The sequence below is a fragment of the Bombus vosnesenskii genome, unplaced genomic scaffold, assembly GCF_011952255.1.
Source record: "Bombus vosnesenskii isolate JDL3184/JDL3185 unplaced genomic scaffold, Bvos_JDL3184-5_v1.1 scf7180000016281, whole genome shotgun sequence".
Classification (NCBI taxonomy): domain Eukaryota; kingdom Metazoa; phylum Arthropoda; class Insecta; order Hymenoptera; family Apidae; genus Bombus; species Bombus vosnesenskii.
The window spans coordinates 1,226,800-1,248,728 of NW_022884350.1; the positions used below are offsets into that span (position 1 = coordinate 1,226,800).

The following is a 21,929-nucleotide window of genomic DNA, read 5'->3' on the forward strand; positions in this document are numbered from 1 at the left end:
CGCAGTACGGAAACGTTTTCATTCTGAGTCATAACGCTTGAAACGCTAGGAAAAGCATCGGAAGTGGTCTTTAACAAAAAATTAATACTTTTTTTTATTATTTAATTTGTACTTTACAATTTGGCCAGCTGGACATTTGGTAAATTTTGCTAACTTAATTGCTAAATGACATGTGGATGACTATCCTCAGTGGGATACCAAAAAATTAATACTTTTTTTATTATTTATTTTACAATTTGCCCAGCTGGACATTTGGTAAATTTTTCTAACTTAATTGCTAAATGACATGTGGATGGCTATCAGTGGGATACCAAAAAATTAATACTTTTTTTTTCATTTAATTTGTACTTTACAATTTGCCCAGCTGGACATTTGGTAAATTTTTCTAACTTAATTGCTAAATGACATGTGGATGGCCATCCTCAGTGGGATACCAAAGTTAATACTTTTTTTTATTATTTAATTTGTACTTTACAATTTGCCCAGCTGGACATTTGGTAAATATTTCTAACTTAATTGCTAAATGACATGTGGATGGCTATCAGTGGGATACCAAAAAATTAATACTTTTTTTTTATTTAATTTGTACTTTACAATTTGCCCAGCTGGACATTTGGTAAATTTTTCTAACTTAATTGCTAAATGACATGTGGAAGACTATCCTCAGTGGAATACCAAAATGTTAATACTTGCACACGTGGCTACAAAGGTCATTTAGGTTATTTGCAATTGATATTTACGTAATTGAAAAAACACGGTGAAGAGATAACTTTCAACGGGACCATTTTTTTTAGCATTACGTAACTCGAGCTTTTACCACGTAACAATACGACATATTCGTTGTGATCAGCACGATCGATGTATTCTTCGCTGCTAACAACCAAATTCTCTGAGTTTTTCAACGAAAAATGTGTGCGTATGGAATAAATTGAAAGAGAAACGAGTTTCGTCGCGTGATTTATTTTTCAGTGTCATTAGGTTTGCACAGTAAAATCATTTCTTCAAACTGTAAGAACGATAGCACATTTTGTTCGACTATTTTTAAACCAACGATTTCTCGCGAAAACATGCCATCCCTTTCCTTTCACTTCTTTTCTCGTCTTTTCTTTCTTCTTTCCGAAACTACAAATCTTATTAAAAGCACGTTGTTTTTCAAAACGAACGAGGAAACAATGCTGATCGATTGCAGAAGGAAGAAGCTACCGAAACGTTGCGACTTCGACGTGCTTTCGAAATGGAGTAGAATTAGGTAAAAAAAACTATTCCAAACTAGACAGCCTCGCTACATAAAATGTGCGACAACTTCTGTGGTTGACTGTCGCCGAAAGAATCTACTTTGAAGATGACCATCGGAATTCACGATGATATTCTGCAAATAGAATGTCACGAAATAATCGAAACGTTTCTCGTGTACATCGATATACGAACTGTCGAATTCGACCATAATCGATCCGCGAAAATATCTTCCAAACTATACATCAAAAGGAAATATACAAAAAAAAAAGATGTATCCGAAAAAATGTTTAAAAAAGAACTCGCTGTGTTTTTGGAGGGACGTCTCTGACGACTAGCAGAATTTTTCTAGGTGGAAGCGTTTTCGAGATCTTAAGATCTTCGTTTCTTTTAAATGCAACTTGTACATTTTCTGTACACCATTCGATGCAGTTTTGAATTCTCTACGAAGAAGTACGACGAAGATATGCATCTGAAATTTCTTTAGTTTAAAAGATATTCCGATGTTAATTTCATGAAATTGAGCGTCTGATGAACAAGGAAAAGAAAAGAATAAAAGCACCGCGTTGTCTTTCCTCGTCTTTCATTTGATAACTTTTGCGACATCAAAATTAAGATATCTCTGAAGCTAATCATTTCCCGACCAAACTCCTCAATACATTTTTATACAGAACTGCACGGAATTCTACGGAGAAATTAAACTACATTTAAATTAAATTCTACAGAATGGAATACAGAAAAGTAAAAGATGCATGAAATTACGTATAAGACTATGTATAGTTGCATTTAAAAAAAGATAAAGACGGCCTTGAAGTCTTCGAAACGCCTCCGCTTTCGTCGAGGACGCACGTAACACGTGACGCATCCATTGCAAACGATCGAATTTTTCCTAACGAAATTCGCTCAAACAAGCTGCAATTTCTCGTACGAGTATGCGTCGTGCACTTTTCATTTCCTTTCACAATGTCTTCCGAATGATGAAAATCAAATTAAAGAAAACGCTATGAAAAAGTATCATAGAAAATGTATCTCGAATACACAGTGTGTACTAGTTTACGAGTAGAAGAAGTACGTTTCCATTGTCTTCGCGTTTAAAAGGGCAAAGTTCGCCGCGAAATGTCGAAGGTGCGTCCGTCTGGATGAGATTTGCGATCATCGCGAGACGTCCTCCTCGAAACAAACGAAGCAAAGTTTCGTTCGAATCGCTTGCTCCATCAACGTATAGGAGATATTTTACTTTCTCGTTGATCGAATAAACGGAAACACCCTGTACGTGCGTATACACGACATTGCAAGCTTCACAGTTTTAACTGGATCTTTTAGAAGCAGCCTGTACAGCCGCAGATCCACCTTGTCCTGATTTAACGCTAGAACTGCCACACCAGTCAAATCGACTGGTCTTACAATTTTATTTTAAAATTCCTATTTTATGTTATATTTTTTTCCGCAATGATGTAATGACTTTCTCAACGATAACTAAAAGAATGATATAATGAATTTTATTTCCTTTCTTATGTATTCAAACTGAAAATAATTTTGTATCAAGGCTACTTATACCAATGGCAGTCAAAATGACTGGTACTTGTCAAAGTGTAAAAGGATCCTGTAATTTGTTTATCGAACCCCAGTTAACCAGTTTCCTCGTTTTGTACAGCTTCCTACACGTTTTGAAAATTTTTACTGCGTATCATTTAATATGATGATATCAGTTATCAGGAAAATTCTAGATGCTAACACTAGAAATACCACAGCAGTCAAAATGGTTCTACAATTTTATAGATGTGTCAATCCTCGTTTAGGGATGATGATCCCAGATGTACTACATAACGTGGAATTGCTTCTGTAAGAAAGTAATAAATCAATAAATATAAAAGTATTCTATTATTGCGTATTTTTTAAAAACCAGTCATTTTGACTGGTTTTTTGCTAAAAAAAAAATAGCTTTTTGTTAACTATCGGTGGTTCTAGTGTTAAGGCTTAACAACACACCCTATGGCCGCGATAATGCATACTGATCAAGGAAAATTGGCGTGACGACGTGCCCGGCGTAATCGGGTGGCAACTGCAACCAAGGTCGATCCAATTATCTGCTTATTCGCAGCACAAATTATCCGCACCTATCTCTCCGCAAATATATCTACTTTAAAGTACTGCTGACGAAACACGATACACCGTGTATCCTCATTTTGTACAGTGTACTCGAACGAAGAACGCGAATGTTTGCTCCGCACACATCGGATTGTACTAGCACAGCGTAATGCAGTGCGCTACGTACTTCCTCTTGGTCGTTTCTCATTGAAGTTTGTTCTTCTTACGCGTTGAAGAATATTATCAGCTTGGACGAGACGTAAAAAAAGTCTCGTTTAATTAATTGAATTTAATTTCGCGTTTCAATATTACTGAACATCTTCGTTTAAGAAGAATCTTCTTTGGAAATATGACGAGTTCTCTTTGTTTGCTGATACGTGCACATTGAAGTACTTTGACACTTTGACTGCCACGACGAAATCAGATGTTTCGCTCAGAACGCCACAGTGTTTTAACACAGTGCACCGTTAGATGCAAGATTTGTTCTCGTTTTTCTTTTTTCACGCTGCGAAAACAATCATGCCCACAGGTGACCATAAATAATATGTGGCGGCACTCAACAGCAAATACCACCACTCGACACTAACTAGGTCGGACGACAGCAGCGCAGTGGTTAGCGTCTTACGTTACGAACGTTTGGAACCCGGGTTCGAATCCCGGCGACCGGGGTCCGATATTTCTTCCACGCATCTAAATTGGAAGAAAAATAGCAGTACCCCATCAGCGACACATCTACAGCCAGCAGCTACGATTATCACGGACGACACTTACACCTCAAATATTGCAATTCCAAAGAAAGATACAGTCAGATATCTGGACATGATTCTGGGCAGAAGAATGACATGAAAACGGTACATCGTAGATAAATCCAAACAACTGAAATTAAAACTAGAAAAATTCTACTGGCTCATTGGCAGACGCTGTAACTTAAACATACAGAGTAAAATAATGCTATATAAAGCCATATTAAAACCTGTTTGGACCTATGGGATCCAACTATGGGGAACAGCGAGTAATTCCAACATAGAAATTCTCCAACGATTCCAATCAAAAACTCTAAGATCCTTAATAAATGCGCCTTGGTATGTTACCAACGAAACGATACATCGCGACCTTAAGATACCCACAGTCAAAGAAGAAATATCCAAATTCAGTAACAGATATAACATAAGAGTTAACAACCACCAAAACCCATTAGTTACCCAATTACTTGACACGACGGATCAGATTCGCAGACTAAAAACACATTACCCTTTAGATTTAAGCGTTAGATTCAACTAGAATCGAACATACTATAAACACTTATAATCCAAGTTACAATACCACGCCAAAATAATTTACTCATAATTCTCAATGAGAATTGATTGTAAAAAGACTACCAAATAAAAAAATTTTCTTTTCGTTAAATAGATAGTACATTTGTATTGTACGTGTGAGAGTGAGGGAGCGAAGAGCGAGTAGACACATGTGTGCATCCTCTCCCTAGAGTGTATGTGAGCGTCGCAAGACGGTCCAGGTCTCCGTTGAGACAAAAGAGCGACTAAAAGAAAAAAAGCTAGCGAGTGAGTGTCTTTTAGCCCCTCAGAGAGTAGCCCACGTGTAGAGCTAAACTTAGTTAATATGTAAATAAAGTTTAACTTTTTATTCTCCCCAAATTCTCTCCATACCTTAACACTTTTTATTGATGTTCTAATAAAAATCTTGCATCTAACGATGCAGTGTGTTTGCATATCTTTGAGGGATAATCTATGAATATTATTATAAACACACCTTAGAAAATAATCGTAAATGCTGCTTTATAATCATATAATTGAAGTCAGAAGTGTGTACATATCTTACTATTATATATACAATGAGCAAATACTGTTTACTAATATCTTCTACACGTTTCAACAATATATTCTGGACGTTTTGCTTGCGACGAAATAACGAATGCGAATGGCTTGTTGAAATAAACTGTTGTTATTTCTGTATTCAGAGGTAGGATCATATTAGCTGTTATTTTATTCTTTGGATAAATCTATCACGCCGTTTTGAGCCGAAAAAACTTTATTGCACTTTCTTACATGGACTAGGGATAGAAACAAAAGCACATCTAAAACCTATCGATTAAATCTATCGATTGTATCTAGAACTATCTTCTAGTTACTATTTATTGTAACTAGCGCATCTACATATGGATGGCGAGCGCGAACTCACGTTGTCATTTCCAACATAAACGAAGCCTTGTTATAATATGTCGCTATCAACTGTTAGCAAGACGTCACGGTGGTCACCTGCGACCACCAATACGATAAACGGTCCATTGGGGAAGAATGTTGTCTCACATCATCAATTTATTATTATTTTGTCATTATATGATTTGAATAATAAAAATACTGCCGTGACGTCCTCAGCGAAACATGTGATTTCGGCGTGGCAGTCAAAGTGTTAAAGCGCGTAAAAATTGGACAATCGCGGCGAGGCTAGAAAATCTCTTACATGATATTGTTTGATTTTTCCATTTGTATTTGTGTTTGTATTTGTCTTTAATTTGTATGAAGCATGTTGTATTATAATTAAATATATTTCGGTGCTGTGTCGTTAAGCTTTGTCTCGCGATTAATGTGAAATTTATTTTACCTATTAAATGTCACAACGAGTGCTATTGTATTATACTTTGGACATTTGGTATATTTTTGTATATTTCATATAAATTCTCAGTATTTCTGCTTCTTCAAATTTCCCATAAACGCATACAAGTCGTAATTGTTTAATCGCCTAACGTAAGCAAGAAATGCTAGACGTTTGTGAAAATTTCAAACGTAGATCCTGTTCTTCACCTTTGTGTCTCTTCAGGTATCTTCTTCTTCAGAACTGTTTTATTCGCAGAAAGCGTGCGATACGGTACAAGCTCACAAAACGCATTCGAATAGTAAAAGCAAATATTTAAAGACTATGTATATTTTAATAATCTCTGTTGAAGTATAATATCCATTTGGGTCGTATAGGAGCAGCAGAGTTGATATATAATCTTCCGAAAAGAGAAGAGTTTCAACTATTTTCGCCATATGAATTGAAATAAATTTAAGATAGACGACACGTGGAAATATTAACGCAGCTTTTGCGGAAGATTCTGTTAACCCTTTGCACTCCTACGTCGAGTGTGAAACGTGCGGAAGAAAAGCAAAATTGCATCCTGGCAATTATTTCAAGATATATCATACGCTTAAAAATTACAAAATAGAACAATAGTGTGAATAAAACTGATATTTAAGTGAATTTGTTTCTTCCTTTATTTATCTAAATTCACTTATTTTTTAGTTAAAATAAATTTCAAATAAAACACCTAAAAACGTTGGCAGCTGCTGGTAACGAAATTGAAATAAAATTCCGAGTGCAAAATGTTAATGAAGTTTTCAGTTTCAAGAGATTCCGCCAACCGTATGGTAGCCTGTTAAGAGCGTAGTCGGCTATTTTTTTTGAAATTTAAGCGAAAAACCGACAGCAAAATTGCATGGTTGTTATAAAAAAAATTGGAAATTATCCAGCGAAAATTTACTCGCGAACGATCGTTACTGATTGATAGACATAAACCTATAGGTGCTTTTGTATGATAATGCCGGACCGCGCGTAACAAATCATTGTAGCGAAATTAATTGTAGCAAAGTAGAAGATTTTCTCACATAATTAATCGTCAAACTTTTCTCAAACAGGCTATCATTTTCTGGCCCGACTTCCGCAAGTTAAAACTGTTTCTAAGGAATAAAAAGGCCGTTCAAAAAATAGCAATCCCAGCTCTCGAAACATTTATCAAATCAAATCAGGTGCTCGTTTTCTGTAAAAATGAAAGATATTCCACGATAGTTTCGTTAGGCTACGATATTAGTTACAAAGTCATTTATTTGCAGCTAATTGAATTTTTGAAACCTTTTTTTTTTTTTGTTTCAAAGATACATGGTTTTTATTTCGATTTCAAATGAAATTGTAAATTTAAATCTCAGTCCGATTTAGTTCAATTTATTTCGGTTTCATTTCAACCGAACTGCTCGTCCGGTTGATTGTTCGTAAAAATACTTTTCGATTCGTGTGCATTTCCGTATTCTATCGGTTAATCCTTTTACCTTCGTAAAATACTCGTAATATTCGATATTTAAAAAATATTTTACGAAACGAAACTCAGTACCTCGATATGTGTAGTTTAGCAAAACATCATGCAGTTGTTCGCTATTAATTTACGATGATCATATTTTTCGCACTGTATAAACTGACTGATATCAAATGGAAAATCTTATGAAATTTGTATCTCGTATTTGACGAACCCATAAAAATAAGAAAGTATAGACGAACATATTATAATTGGATCGCAGATATGTATGAAATTTCATATATTCACGAACAGAACGAAAGAGATGAAGCTTAAAAGTTATTAACGCGTCGGTTTGTATATTTCGCACATTTTTGCATATTCTGTTCATTTCTCCACGCTTAAATTTTCCATAAATACATAAACATCCGCGAGTCTGATTACAATCGTCCGTGGAATCCTTTTTGCTCTGATATAACAAAAATTCCATGTTCTCGTTTTACGTACGTCGCAGAGTCTGTTCGAGAGTCATTCGCCTCGCTTTCGATAAAAAATATATCGGCACCGGCGACACAATTCGGCCTGTACGATATACCTTATCGAGCAGAGTTTAATTAGCCAGAGAATGAAAAAATAGTCGCCAACCACCATGGTAGCCGACGCGATTTTAAATAAAATAAGCAACAACAACGCGTAACGATATACGTAACGTATGTGCAAAAACAACAACAACTTGTGCTACAAGTCAACGTAATACGAATTTCTCAACGATCGTAAAATCACAATCATCGTACGATTAAGGTCACCATCTATTGTCAGTGAACACTTTGGCTCATTTAAAAAAAAAAAAGAAAAAAAATCAATAAACGTAAGTCAATCTGTTTCGTTATCAATTGAAACGTATCGCATATTTTCGCACGGAGCGTACAAGTGAAAGTATAATAACGAGGAGAACAGATTTTTGCCGTAACAGAACGTCAGATATCCTTTCAGATAAGCATTATGAATGTATATCGTATGCATAATTTATAATCACGCTAATTCGTGACTGTGAATGAATTTCTCCTTACATTTCGTGCGCTTTCATTTCTTCTTCCTGCCAACTTTTCACTAGTCCGCTTCTTTCGTTCCTTTCTCGATACGATTGTCGTTCCTGTCACAATTCACCTTTCGGTTTTCCACAATGCCGTGCCGCGATTTAATTACAACAGTTTGCTTATCGAACGATGAGCGAAACAAACGCGACCCCGTGTCCTTAATTACATGTAATTAAATTCTTCGTCTGCTGGGCATTCGGAATTGGCTTTGTTCGTCGGTCCGCACTGATAAATTAGGGAAGTTGTATTTCCTTAAACGTTTGACGCAGTGAAAGGCACTTCCGAGTTTCGACACTTGGCCAATCGGAATATTTGGTGGCGTAATATTTTCCGACTTTGTACCGACTCATGAACGATTTAATACGCTGGAATTTCGATCGTTGGAACACCGATTAAAATTTAACGATCAATTATCGGAACAGTGGATAATAAAAAGCGAAACTGACAAACCTTCTACATCTTTATTCAAACATTTTTACTTTCGTTCGGTATCAATGTCCGTGGAATAACTCGGAATAAATGATTTTCTATCGTATAAAAATTAATTTAATTAATTGACAATTGATAAAAAATTATTATAAAATAAAATTAATAAAATTGAGAGAATTAATTCGATCAAATTAGCCAATAGTTGAATTCATTTAATTAATTCATTAGTTTGATTAAAACATAACGAATAATAGGTACATTAAATAATAAAAAGTGCAAAAGAGGTCCTTCGTAAGAAAGAATGAAAACTGACAAATTTTTCATATCTTTTTTCAATTTACAATTGATAAAAAATTATTACAAAATAAAAGTAATAAAATTGAGAGAATTAATTCGATCAAATTAGCCAATAGTTGAATTCATTTAATTAATTCATTAGTTTGATTAAAACATAACGAATAATAGGTACATTAAATAATAAAAAGTGCAAAAGAGGTCCTTCGTAAGAAAGAATGAAAACTGACAAATTTTTCATATCTTTTTTCAATTTACAATTGATAAAAAATTATTACAAAATAAAAGTAATAAAATTGAGAGAATTAATTCGATCAAATTAGCCAATAGTTGAATTCATTTAATTAATTCATTAGTTTGATTAAAACATAACGAATAATAGGTACATTAAATAATAAAAAGTGCAAAAGAGGTCCTTCGTAAGAAAGAATGAAAACTGACAAATTTTTCATATCTTTTTTCAATTTACAATTGATAAAAAATTATTACAAAATAAAAGTAATAAAATTGAGAGAATTAATTCGATCAAATTAGCCAATAGTTGAATTCATTTAATTAATTCATTAGTTTGATTAAAACATAACGAATAATAGGTACATTAAATAATAAAAAGTGCAAAAGAGATCCTTCGTAAGAAAGAATGAAAACTGACAAATTTTTCATATCTTTTTTCAATTTACAATTGATAAAAAATTATTACAAAATAAAAGTAATAAAATTGAGAGAATTAATTCGATCAAATTAGCCAATAGTTGAATTCATTTAATTAATTCATTAGTTTGATTAAAACATAACGAATAATAGGTACATTAAATAATAAAAAGTGCAAAAGAGGTCCTTCGTAAGAAAGAATGAAAACTGACAAATTTTTCATATCTTTTTTCAATTTACAATTGATAAAAAATTATTACAAAATAAAAGTAATAAAATTGAGAGAATTAATTCGATCAAATTAGCCAATAGTTGAATTCATTTAATTAATTCATTAGTTTGATTAAAACATAACGAATAATAGGTACATTAAATAATAAAAAGTGCAAAAGAGATCCTTCGTAAGAAAGAATGAAAACTGACAAATTTTTCATATCTTTTTTCAATTTACAATTGATAAAAAATTATTACAAAATAAAATTAATAAAATTGAGAGAATTAATTCGATAAAATTAGCGAATAGTTGAATTCATTCAATTAATTCATTAGTTTAATTAAAACATAACGAACAATAGGTACATCAGATGATAAAAAGTGTAAAAGGAGCCCTTCGTAAAAAAAAATTGAATCTGACAAATTTTTCATATCTTTTCTCAAACATTGTTACTTTCGTTCGGTAACAATGTTCTTAGAATAATTGAGAATAAATGATATTCTGTCGTATGGAAATTAGTCGATTGATTTAATTAATTGACAATTGATAAAAAATTATTATAAAATAGAAGTAATAAGATTGAGAGAATTAATTGAATCAAATCAGCGAATTATTGAATTCATTCAATTAATTCATTAGTTCGATTAAAACGCAACGAACAATTGTAGGTACATCAGATAATAAAAAGTGCAAAAGAGGTCCTTCGTAAGAAAGAATGAAAACTGACGAATTTGTCATATCTTTTGTCAAACGTTTTTACTTTCGTTCGATATCAATGTTCGTAGAATAACTCGGAATAAATGATCTCTCGTATGATAAGCAATTAATTGGATTATTTGTACGTAGGATTTATCATAATTACATGACTCGTATAATCAACGTCCTACTGTATTTTAAAGATAATGTAAGGACTTATTAATACTAATTAATCGAAAGATAATACGTTAAAAGCGTACGATATGTATCCTTAGGATTATAAATATGAAAATATTACTTCGAACTGAACTCAACCACATATTTTTAATAGCATTACATAATGACATTAAACTATCGAGCAACATTAAATAGAATAATTTTTAAATATCTTATTACTCCAAATTTTTAGAAATTAAATACAATCTTCTACATATCTGATATACTTCAATAACCTTGGTATTTTCTGCAATTTTTTGTTAATCGATTAATAGATTTTTAAAATATATCGTTTTCTCCTGACTTTGACAAAAATTGGTTGCTCGTTTCTTGCGTATTTTTACCTCGCTTCGATTCCTACTGTCATTCTTCTTCTTCTTCTATGCTTATAAAATAAAATATTAGTATGTTTATGCAATAAAATATTAGTTTCTGCCAAATGAAATGTTTTAACGACAGAGAGCGAAATTATGAAAATTATAAAAATGGTAGCGAAAAATCTCAAGAGATTTGAAAATGTTCCACGTAATTATATATATTCTCATCATACTGATCTGTACGAAATTCAACAACAGTTAATGCTCTTATTAACACGATGACTGTAAGATAAAGCAGCCGTTAAAGCAAGCAACGAACTGTGGGTTAACTTTTTATTTATCGCGTATCTTCAGCTCTCGAAAACCTCCACAACTGTGTAATTAAAATCTGTACGTGGTTCGTCTAAATCTGGCACAGTGAAAGCTTGCTGAAGCTGCCATCAGAAAATGCTAACTTTTACAGAAAATCAACCTTTTTTTACATTTGTTCAAAATTTTCATTCGTACACCGTCCAAGAGAAGATTATCGCCGAATGAAAATTAAAAAAGAGCTGCAAACTGTTTCTGAAAGGAGAACAAACAAAAGTCCTGAGTGAACAGGATTCATATGCCACTTAAAATCCAATGGAAAAGTTCGCGATGTAAAATTTTAAAAAATGTTCACTCGGTAACATTTTATCAACGATAAATTTGACGATAATTTTGGTTTCGATGAACGCGGACAAGTGCGCGAATTTTCTTCTTTTTCACAGCAATTCTCGCGTGCAGCTGCGAATTCGAGCCAAGCTCGCGACCAGATTAAACGCAACGTAATTCACGGAAAATCAGAGCTGGAAAACGCTAAAAAGAATATAGTTGAAGTCTAATTTATTTCTGTCCAAGGTGATGGAAGAACGTTAAGAGTAAAAAATTGAAGCACGTCAGACGCGCTCGAATGCGTTTAGCTAACATCCGAGCGGTTAGCTAATACGATGAGTGTGCGGATTTCGAGAAATTTCAGTTTTCATAACCGCAGCGTGCCACGCTGCGGCTTGAAATAAGGAAATTGTAGGAAATTCGCCTGCCATTGCGAACGACGATTACGATTCTGTTTATCGCTTAACGAGATCATAATGGAATTGTAAATCTTCCTTCGGTCGCGTGACTTCCAGCGTGAAAATGATTAATACGTCCGGGCGAACACGTAGCCGGATAGTGCACGTTCAAAGTCGCGAATACCGTCGACTAGCGTAAATTAAATTCGCGTCTCGACGACGCATCAAGACCTCAGATTTCGCCAAGGGTTTTAGTTCGGTTAGCCTGTTCTCGTTCGCCAGGTCTCAGCGCTTTTTCCTGCAGTTGTCAGGCGATTTCTAGAGCTCGTCCTTCTTCTTTCTTCCAGCCACCGAGCTTGCTATTTACAATTAGCTTTTTAGCCCGCCAGGAAATTGCAGATTGATGTAGGCAGAGAAAGTGAAGGATCTAAACGTTGCTGGCAGATGCGATGAATGAGATTTTTATGAGAGGAAATAAACCATTGTATTATGATACTCTTGGTACAAGGCGCACGATAATATACAAGTTCTTTTTCTCGCGATTCGGATTCTTTTAAACTGTTACAATGTTTCAACGATAAATTAGTATATATTCCGTTGATATTATTTATCGCCAGGTTTGTGTACGCGTCCACGTGACTCCGATCACGATAATTTGTGGCTTTGGTAGACGGAACGATACGATGTGGCGAGTCGTTGAGTTTGCCCGCTATTAAAATATGAATTAAAAATTTAGTTTAATTGCTTCGCTGCTTCAGTCGCGCAAAAATTATTTATATTTATGTACATAATTTATCTGCGCTTTAATTGCTTCATTACTTCACCCAGGAGAAAATTATTTATATTTATGTGAATTTTATGGAATTCAAATTACCCGCCAAGCGATATTTTCTACTTTTCTTTTGTTTTACCGCCAGTCATCGCGAGAGAAGAACGGTAACTTAGAACTTAGAAAATCGATTCTCCATTTTCCAGGTAAAATTTGTAGCAAATTTGTTATCAACACATTGTTGTCCGGCAATTTTACCAAGAATTTATCTCATATCACCGGTTATTATTTCGTAATTCGATGTGGAAGTAAAACAATATAAATAAACTTTAATAAATTGAACTTTCAATATTTCTTTTTCGTATGATAAACACTGTAACAATCACAACAGCTTTTGCAAATACAGGGTGGTTGGTAACTGGTGGTACAAACGGAAAGGGGGTGATTCTACGCGAAAAAAGAAGTCGAAAATATAGAATAAATATTTTTCCTTTGAGGCTTTGTTTTCGAGAAAATCGACTTTGAATTTTGGCTCGGTACGCCTGCACTTTATCACGTCTCGTTTAACGGATCTCACTGTAGATCGTTGTCTCGATGGAAAAATTAAAAAAAAAATTTTATTCTATATTTTCGACTTCTTTTTTCGCGTAGAATCACCCCCTTTCCGCTTGACCCACCACTTACCATCCACCCTGTATATCTAGTTTCGTTGTTTTCCTTTTGAACAGCATACTGTACACGCTTTAGTCGGATTTGTTTTTCTGCCAGTGACTATTTTTTCTAAAACGTGGTTTCTTAGTTGTCCCAAAAACCTGAAGGATGTATCATTATAATAAGGAGCTGTTTTAGAAATTCGAGAAGAATCAGGTGCAATGCTGCATTCTTTGGAATCCGCAGTTATCCATTCTCTAGCTAGGAGCAGTAGAAAGGTCCTCGGTAGTATAGTGGTCAGTATCCCCGCCTGTCACGCGGGAGACCGGGGTTCGATTCCCCGCCGGGGAGAAAATTTTTTTCCAGTTCCCGGGCCCCTTTCGATCGCAGCCGCCGTTTTTCCTCAGAAGCGACCTGGTGTTCGTGCAGATTTCCTCCACGTTAATAAAAAAAAAAAAAAGCTACTTGCAGTAGAAATTTGTCGTATCTTGTTTTATTTTCTGGCACATAGATACAGTACATTTTATATGCATTGAACAAGGTGTGTAGTTTAAAATGCTAATTTTTTGGACCACTTTAAAGTTTTTCGTAAAATACTGCTGTTCGCCAATTACTGATCTGCACGATCTATCCCTTTCACGTGCTTATTGTAATATGCACGTAGATTTAACACGTTAACGCCGACATGTACCATCGGTGGATCACGCGTGTCTGTCGCGTGAGACGGTGTCACGTCGGAGATACAAGAAATGACGAAACCGATAGATCGCCGGCGATCTCGTCACGTAAACTTGAGACTTGGATGATAAAAACAAGAAGGTTGAGCCGTAACACAACTATTAACTTTCTTTTTATCAAACTTTATTATGAATTTAATAATCACAATTGGATATACACTGAATTGCCACGTATAAATCACAGTTCACTCCAACAATTTTATATAAAACCTAGTTACACTGGTGCGTATGTATAAATTAAGTACGCGACTGATCTAAGAGTAGAAATTCGGTAAAGAAATGTTGACTATTCTAATAATAAGGAAATGGATGCACAACATTTTTCGTTTTATATTATTTTATCGGATTACGTATGATCCATTTTATTCTATCAAAATAAAGATCATAACGAGCGGGGCAGTCAGCTACATTCACTACGTAAAATACCTAGGAATAAACATAGACTACAAATTAAACTACAAGCAGCACACCGAAACTCAACCTGTTAAGGCCAATAAAGCATTCTGGAAAATAAGAAAACTATTCTACTCCAAACATCTCGACAGCAAAGTAAAAATACTATGCTACCAAGCACTAATCAGACCGATCATAACCTACGGCTGCCCAACCTGGTACAACATATCAGCCTCCCAGATGGAAAAAATCCGCATATTCGAAAGAAAATGCATCAGGGTTTGCTTGAGTACTTACAGATCCGAACACAGCGGATTCAAAAAATATGTAAAAAACAAAACAATATACGACCTAGCCAACATTCATCGCACAGACTGTCACATCCTAAAGCTAATAAGAAACCACTTCGCGCAAGCGGCAAAGATAAAAGAAAACAGCCTAATCTTCAGTTGCCTATTTCCTAACAACGCATATTACAAAAACACTCTGACAACAGGCTACATCCCCCCAGAAGCTTTCCTATACCTAGACGAAAAAACCTACCTCCAGGACCAATTATTCCAATAATTTATCACATAAAAAGAAAAATAGGGATCAAAACCATACTCTACGAAGAAAACATAAATGAACAGACCGCAGACACCAGATGGAGATACAACATGGCCCTCCCCCGGAAAGACACCAAAGACAAACACAGAAAAAACACAAAAAAATATTGGTAGATACAGAATCCATAATAAAATAAGAGAGAACATTAAACCGCATAACACAGGTGTAAACTGTGTAAATACTGTAAATATTTGTAAATAAACCTATTTGACATCCCCCTCCCCCACCCCCTCCCCAAAGTTACACAGCATCCAAAAAAGCAGACTACCGAAGCGTCCTGTTTTGCGACCAAGTTTTCAGGACAGAACAAAAATTTTTTAAATTCGCAAAAAAGCTCCGCTCCCCAGCGGCTTAAACCCAAAAATTGTATTATACACGAAAAATGCAAAGCGCCGACACATAATACAGCATGGCTACGTCGTACCGCCGCGTATCGGTACCTTTGCCTAACATATCACTACAAAAATTCACCGTTTATTGTGAATATGTATCTAAAACTGTATCTTAGGTTTAATAAACATCTTTAATAAAAATAAACCAGCTACATTCGTTAAGGCTCAGAACTGAAGACGACGCGTCGCGAGTTCGAATCCTCGGCCTGCAGATATATATTTGCAAAGGATGGAAAAAGCAAAACTTCTTTTAAAAGTAATATACAACTGGCAAGCAGCCCATCCTCTGCGTGTGTTGTGGGTGTACTTTCTGGGAGTGCTTGGTTAAAAAGATCACAACGTTCGACAGGATTAGGTTTCATGTTTGTATAAAGATGATGCATCGTTGTAAAAGACGGATCTGTAAAGGAAAGACACTTTTACCTAATACATATTCGACTTATTTCTGTACGAGGAATTTGCATATTACTCGACTTTGCATATATCGTCGTTAGTTCGAACAACCGAATTTCTGCCGAACTAGTAACAATCTCCAAGATACAACAATTGTCGAATATACGGAAACGCAAGCAGAGATAAATTCGTACGATCTTTGCGTTTAGCCGCACGCGCGAATGTGTACACAAGAAGATGTGAGAAATTAATCTAATGAAAAAAATTCAAACATACCGAACGATGAGCTTGAAGGGAAAGATTGACGATCGATTACACAGCGATTAAAAAGCCATAAAGCTGGCATTCTGCGATCGGACCACGACGATACCAATCTTCACGGAACTGTTAATTAAGTATCATAAGTAAAACGGTAAAAGCAGACGGCGCGTTGCTCTCAATTTTGAAACATTCGCCGGAGCCCGAGATATCTGATCACACCTGGCTCACCCTGAGACCGAACCAGGACAGAGATAAATCGACGAAGCCACGCAATCACGGGCAGCGCGATGTAACGTGGCCAAACGCGGAGAAACGCGACCAACGCTCCAAAGAAACACGCCTTTAACGAAACACGTTCCGAACGACGCGACCGATTTCTGCACGAGCTGCAACCTGTCCACGTTGAAACGATCCTCCTTCCCTACGATCGTCTACATCCGCTTAGAGTCTCGATTTTTGTATTGCGCGAGATTCGTCTTACGCCACAAGCGATTCGAAGTGGACAAAGTGTATATTATCCTCCGATCTATTTGCTTATTTTTCATCAAACGAATCGTTGCGTCTTACAGTTAGAAAATTACGAGTAACCGATAGACGCTAGATTTTTCTTGCGATCGTCGTAGCTAGGTATAACGTTGGAACGTTGGGAAAAATCCATAGCGGAAACAATTTTCATGGAACTAGCATTTTATCAAACGATGTATACGCGTTTTACTGAACGATATATGCATCATTTTTCTCGATGACTCTTCGTAATCTACAACGTTACGTGTAATTTTTTCGAATCCACCCTTGCGATAATGAATTCCTAAGAATAGTCTTCACAGGTTAGGGTATTTCATTTCCTGTGTATGTTTTATACATCAGCTTTGTAAAAACCACGCTAAAGAGACTGTTATATTTAATGAATGATCTAACAGAATCGAACATCCTAGCTGAGACTCGAAGCTTTTTGCTTGCTTGTTACAAGTACAAGTGTAGTATATGCAGTATATGATAAATTAGTGAAATATATTACCACTGTGTTTTACTATGTAGGTGATCCAGATTTATAGTGGAACGATCGTACAAAAAAGAGACAGTAAATGACATTTGTAATTAGCGATTTGTCGTTATTTTTCACGCTCTGGCTGTAAATCGTTCAATGCGAGCGTATATGATGGAAACGATTTTCACTCGCAAAGAGTTTTCCTTACACGGTAAAGTGGCGCCGGGAAAATAAAGATGCCACACGTAAACGACTTAAACGGCCATCCAGATCCGCGTACCAGATTATAGCGAGAAATTTAATTAAATCCTTTGCGGTGTAACAACGTGAGAATGACTGGTCGACAATAGACTAAGCGCCACGCGGCGATTGTAGCTTGGCTCTCGAAGCAGTCGGCAACCGAGGAATAATGGTATGGCTAGGAAAACTCTTTCTAAATCTGTACCCAGCCATCGACCCTGTTCAAAGTCTACGGAAGCTTCGCAATACGTAAGAAAGACGTCATATCTGCTGTTACGACCAATTCGAAAAGTCTCGCATAAAACCGTATAATATAGCTACTTCTATGATTAATACAAAAAAGTTGTACATAAAATTGTACAACACGACAATCTCTGTAATTGATTAAAAAAATCTTACATAAAAGTGTACATTGTATCATATTGGTTTCTATAATTGATCAAAAAAAAAAATTTGGTATAATAGAGTATAACGTACCAATTTCTGCAATTAATAAAAAAATCTTGCATAAAACTATATATCATGTCTGCTTTAACAATTTATTTAAAAAAGTCTGGTATAAAACCATATAACATACCAATTTTTGTAATTAATAGGAAAATCTTGCATAAAAAACGTATGCCATATCCATTTCTATAATTAATTCAAAAAGTCTCGCGTGAAGCTGTATAACACATTTCTACAATTAATATAAAAGATCCACAAAACCATATAACATAGTTATTTCTACAACTAATTGAAACAATTTCGCGTAAAATTCTATAACATGTCAATCTCTTTAGTTAGTAAAAAAAAATCTTGCACAAAACCGTATATCATATCTGTTTCTAGAATTGATTAAAAGAAAATCTTGCATAAAACCGTATAACAATACCAATTTCTGCAATTAATAGAAAAGTCTTGCATAAACCGTATATTATATCAATTTAATCATTTTCTGCAATTGATTAAAAAACATCTAGCATAAAACCGTATAACAATACCAATTTCTGCAATTAATAGAAAAGTCTTGCATAAAACCGTATATCATATCAATTTAATCAATTTCTACAATTGATTTTTAAAAATCTTGTATAAAACCGTATAACAATACCAATTTCTGCAATTAATAGAAAAGTCTTGCATAAACCGTATGTCGTATCAATTTAATCAATTTCTGCAATTGATCTTTGAAAATCTGACATAAAACCGTATAACAATACCAATTTCTACAATTAATAGAAAAGTCTTGCATAAAACCGTATATCATATCAATTTAATCAATTTCTACAATTGATTAAAAAAAATCTTGTATAGAACCATATAACATACCCATTTTTGTAATTAATAGAAAAATCTTGCATAAAAACGCATGCCATATCCATTTGAATATTGATTATCTAATATAGAACCATATAACATACTTTTTGTAATTAATAGAAAAATCTTGCATAAAGCATATCCATTTCTATAATTAATTCAAAAGTCCGCGTGAAGCTGTATAACACATTTCTACAATTAATATAAAAGATCCATCACAAAACCATATAACATAGTTATTTCTACAACTAGTTGAAACAATTTAGTATATCATATCTGTTTCTAGAATTGATTAAAAAAATCTTGCATAAAACCGTATAACAATATTTCTGCAATTAATAGAAAAGTCTTGCATAAAACCGTATATTATATCAATTTAATCACTTTCTGCAATTGATTAAAAAGCATCTAGCATAAAACCGTATAACAATACCAATTTCTGCAATTAATAGAAAGTCTTATAAACCGTATATTATATCAATTTAATCACTTTCTGCAATTGATTAAAACATCTAGCATAAACCGTATAACAATACCAATTTCTGCAATTAATAGAAAAGTCTTGCATAAAACCGTATTATCATATCAATTTAATCAATTTCTACAATTGATTAAAAAATCTTAATATAGAACCATATAACATACCCATTTTTGTAATTAATAGAAAAATCTTGCATAAAACGCATGCCATATCCATTTGTATAATTAATTAAAAAATCTTGCGTAAAAGTATAACACGTTTCAAGAATTGTCCATTTCTACAATTAATATAAAAGATCCGGCATAAAACCAAATAACATGCCTATCTCTGTAATTGGTACAAAATCTTGCATAAAACTGTATATCATATCTATTCCTACAATTGATTAAAAAAAATCTTGTATAGAACCATATAACATACCCATTTTTGTAATTAATAGAAAAATCTTGCATAAAAACGCATGCCATATCCATTTGTATAATTAATTAAAAAAATCTTGCGTAAAGCTGTATAACACGTTTCCAGAATTGTCCATTTCTACAATTAATATAAAAGATCCGGCATAAAACCGTATAACATGCCTATCTCTGTAATTGGTAAAAAAAAATCTTGCATAAGACTGTATATTATATCAATTTAATCGATTTCTACAATTGATTTTAAAAAATTTGGAACAAAACCATATAACATACCAATTTCTGTAGTTAATAGAAAAATCTTGCATTTCTACAATTAATATAAAAAATACATCACAAAACTGTATAACATAGTTTTCTCTACAACTAGTTGAAAAAACTCGCATAAAATAGTATAACATGTCTATTTCTATGATTGACATAAAAAGTATGCGTAAAACCGTATACTATACCTATTTCCATAGTTAAAAAAAGATGCCACGTGCGGTATATGAACGCTATAGTTTAGTTTGGCTTGTTAAGTCAAGATATACGAGGAAAATTCAATAAATTATCGAATTCATTTTGTTCTTAAGTACTTTAATCTTATCCTCGAATGATTTACAATATGTACAAAGTTACGTGGGGAAATGCATAAATGCAAATTCTAATGTGTACACAAACCATCTATCAATTTTCTACTCTTACTGCCAGAGTATACGAGTAGTGTTTAAGTAGATATTCAGAAACTAAACAATTTATCTTGATGAAGTTGATCAGTGATCAGTCTTACTACTGTCTGCTTCGCGTATACAGTTTCACGTAAATGTAGACGCAATGTCTCTCTGTTAAATTAATCCTTTTTGTAGAGAGCTTCGAATAAATAGATACGTTGAAGAACTACATACCACGTTTTTGTTTGATAGTCGATCTAATATTTACGATCAAGAATATTTATCACTCAACGTTATACAACTTTGGTCATAACCGATATATTTATGACCAAATGTATTCGTCGGTTTTCGACGTGTTTTCCTGGAACCAATAACTTCGACGTGTCTGGATTTCTGAAAAATATTTTGTTGTTATTTTGTGTCGATTATAAAAACATTGGGTAAATACAATTTCGATCGTAAAATTTATGTAATAACGATACGAATCGATCACATTTTCTATAGATTTTTCCTATCGAAAAACAAACTCCAGCAAACGCTTTAATTCTCATTGGTTCAAAAATCTTCCTCCACTTTGTGCACGCGCTGCAATTTTAAATATCGCGAAAGAAGAGTATTCATGAAAAAGGAACGTAAAGTTCATTGGCTACGAGCGCGCCAAGTGCCAACTATTAAAAATCACTGAGCACGAACAGTCGAGGGTTTGGGTTTGAAAGAAAACGATTTTAAAGACTGTATATTTTCTTTTCTTCTGCCTGGCTTTTACTAACTATTGCACGAATAATTTACAGCGTAAAATAATACTTCGGACAGTTGAAAGAGCTGTTTGAAAAGTTTCTTTAAATAAATACGAGACTCGTAATGACCGTGTTTCAGAGCACAAACCAGGGATTAATTACCGAAACTTACGAACACAAGAAAAGCAATCAGAAAGGATTTAACGCGTTACATAATTTAGGCCATTAAACGTGAGATTTATCGAGCACCGAGCCATGGGAATAATCGTGAATGAGATGATGGTTTCTTCGTCTTGTATATGACATAGATACTTTCTTCTAAAGTATTGGGAAAAATCCGAACTAATGTAGAAGTTAGACTTTAAAATGCACGCTCACATCTTGTAACCAACAATGAGCCAAACGTATCCGATAAAAGAACAACATTGGTTCTTAATAGAAAAGAGCAAGATATTCTCATCAGACTTCCAATCGCACACGCTAAACTTGCACACTGTCATCTTATAACTAAAACTGAGTCAAACATGTTTGATAAGAAAACAGCAGTTCTTTGTAATAGGAAAGAGCAGGTTATT

The 21,929-nt window shown here is 34.1% G+C and overlaps 1 protein-coding gene and 1 non-coding gene across 6 annotated transcripts in view; one reads left to right on the forward strand and one right to left on the reverse strand.

Annotated features, from left to right (window-relative positions):
* The window catches only part of LOC117242945 (myc box-dependent-interacting protein 1), a 151,502-nt gene that overhangs the window by 106,725 nt on the left and 22,848 nt on the right, over window positions 1–21,929 (reverse strand). The gene's annotated exons all lie outside the window — the stretch shown is intronic.
* Window positions 14,035–14,106, forward strand: Trnad-guc. Its single transcript has one exon. It is a non-coding gene; the product is annotated as a tRNA-Asp (tRNA).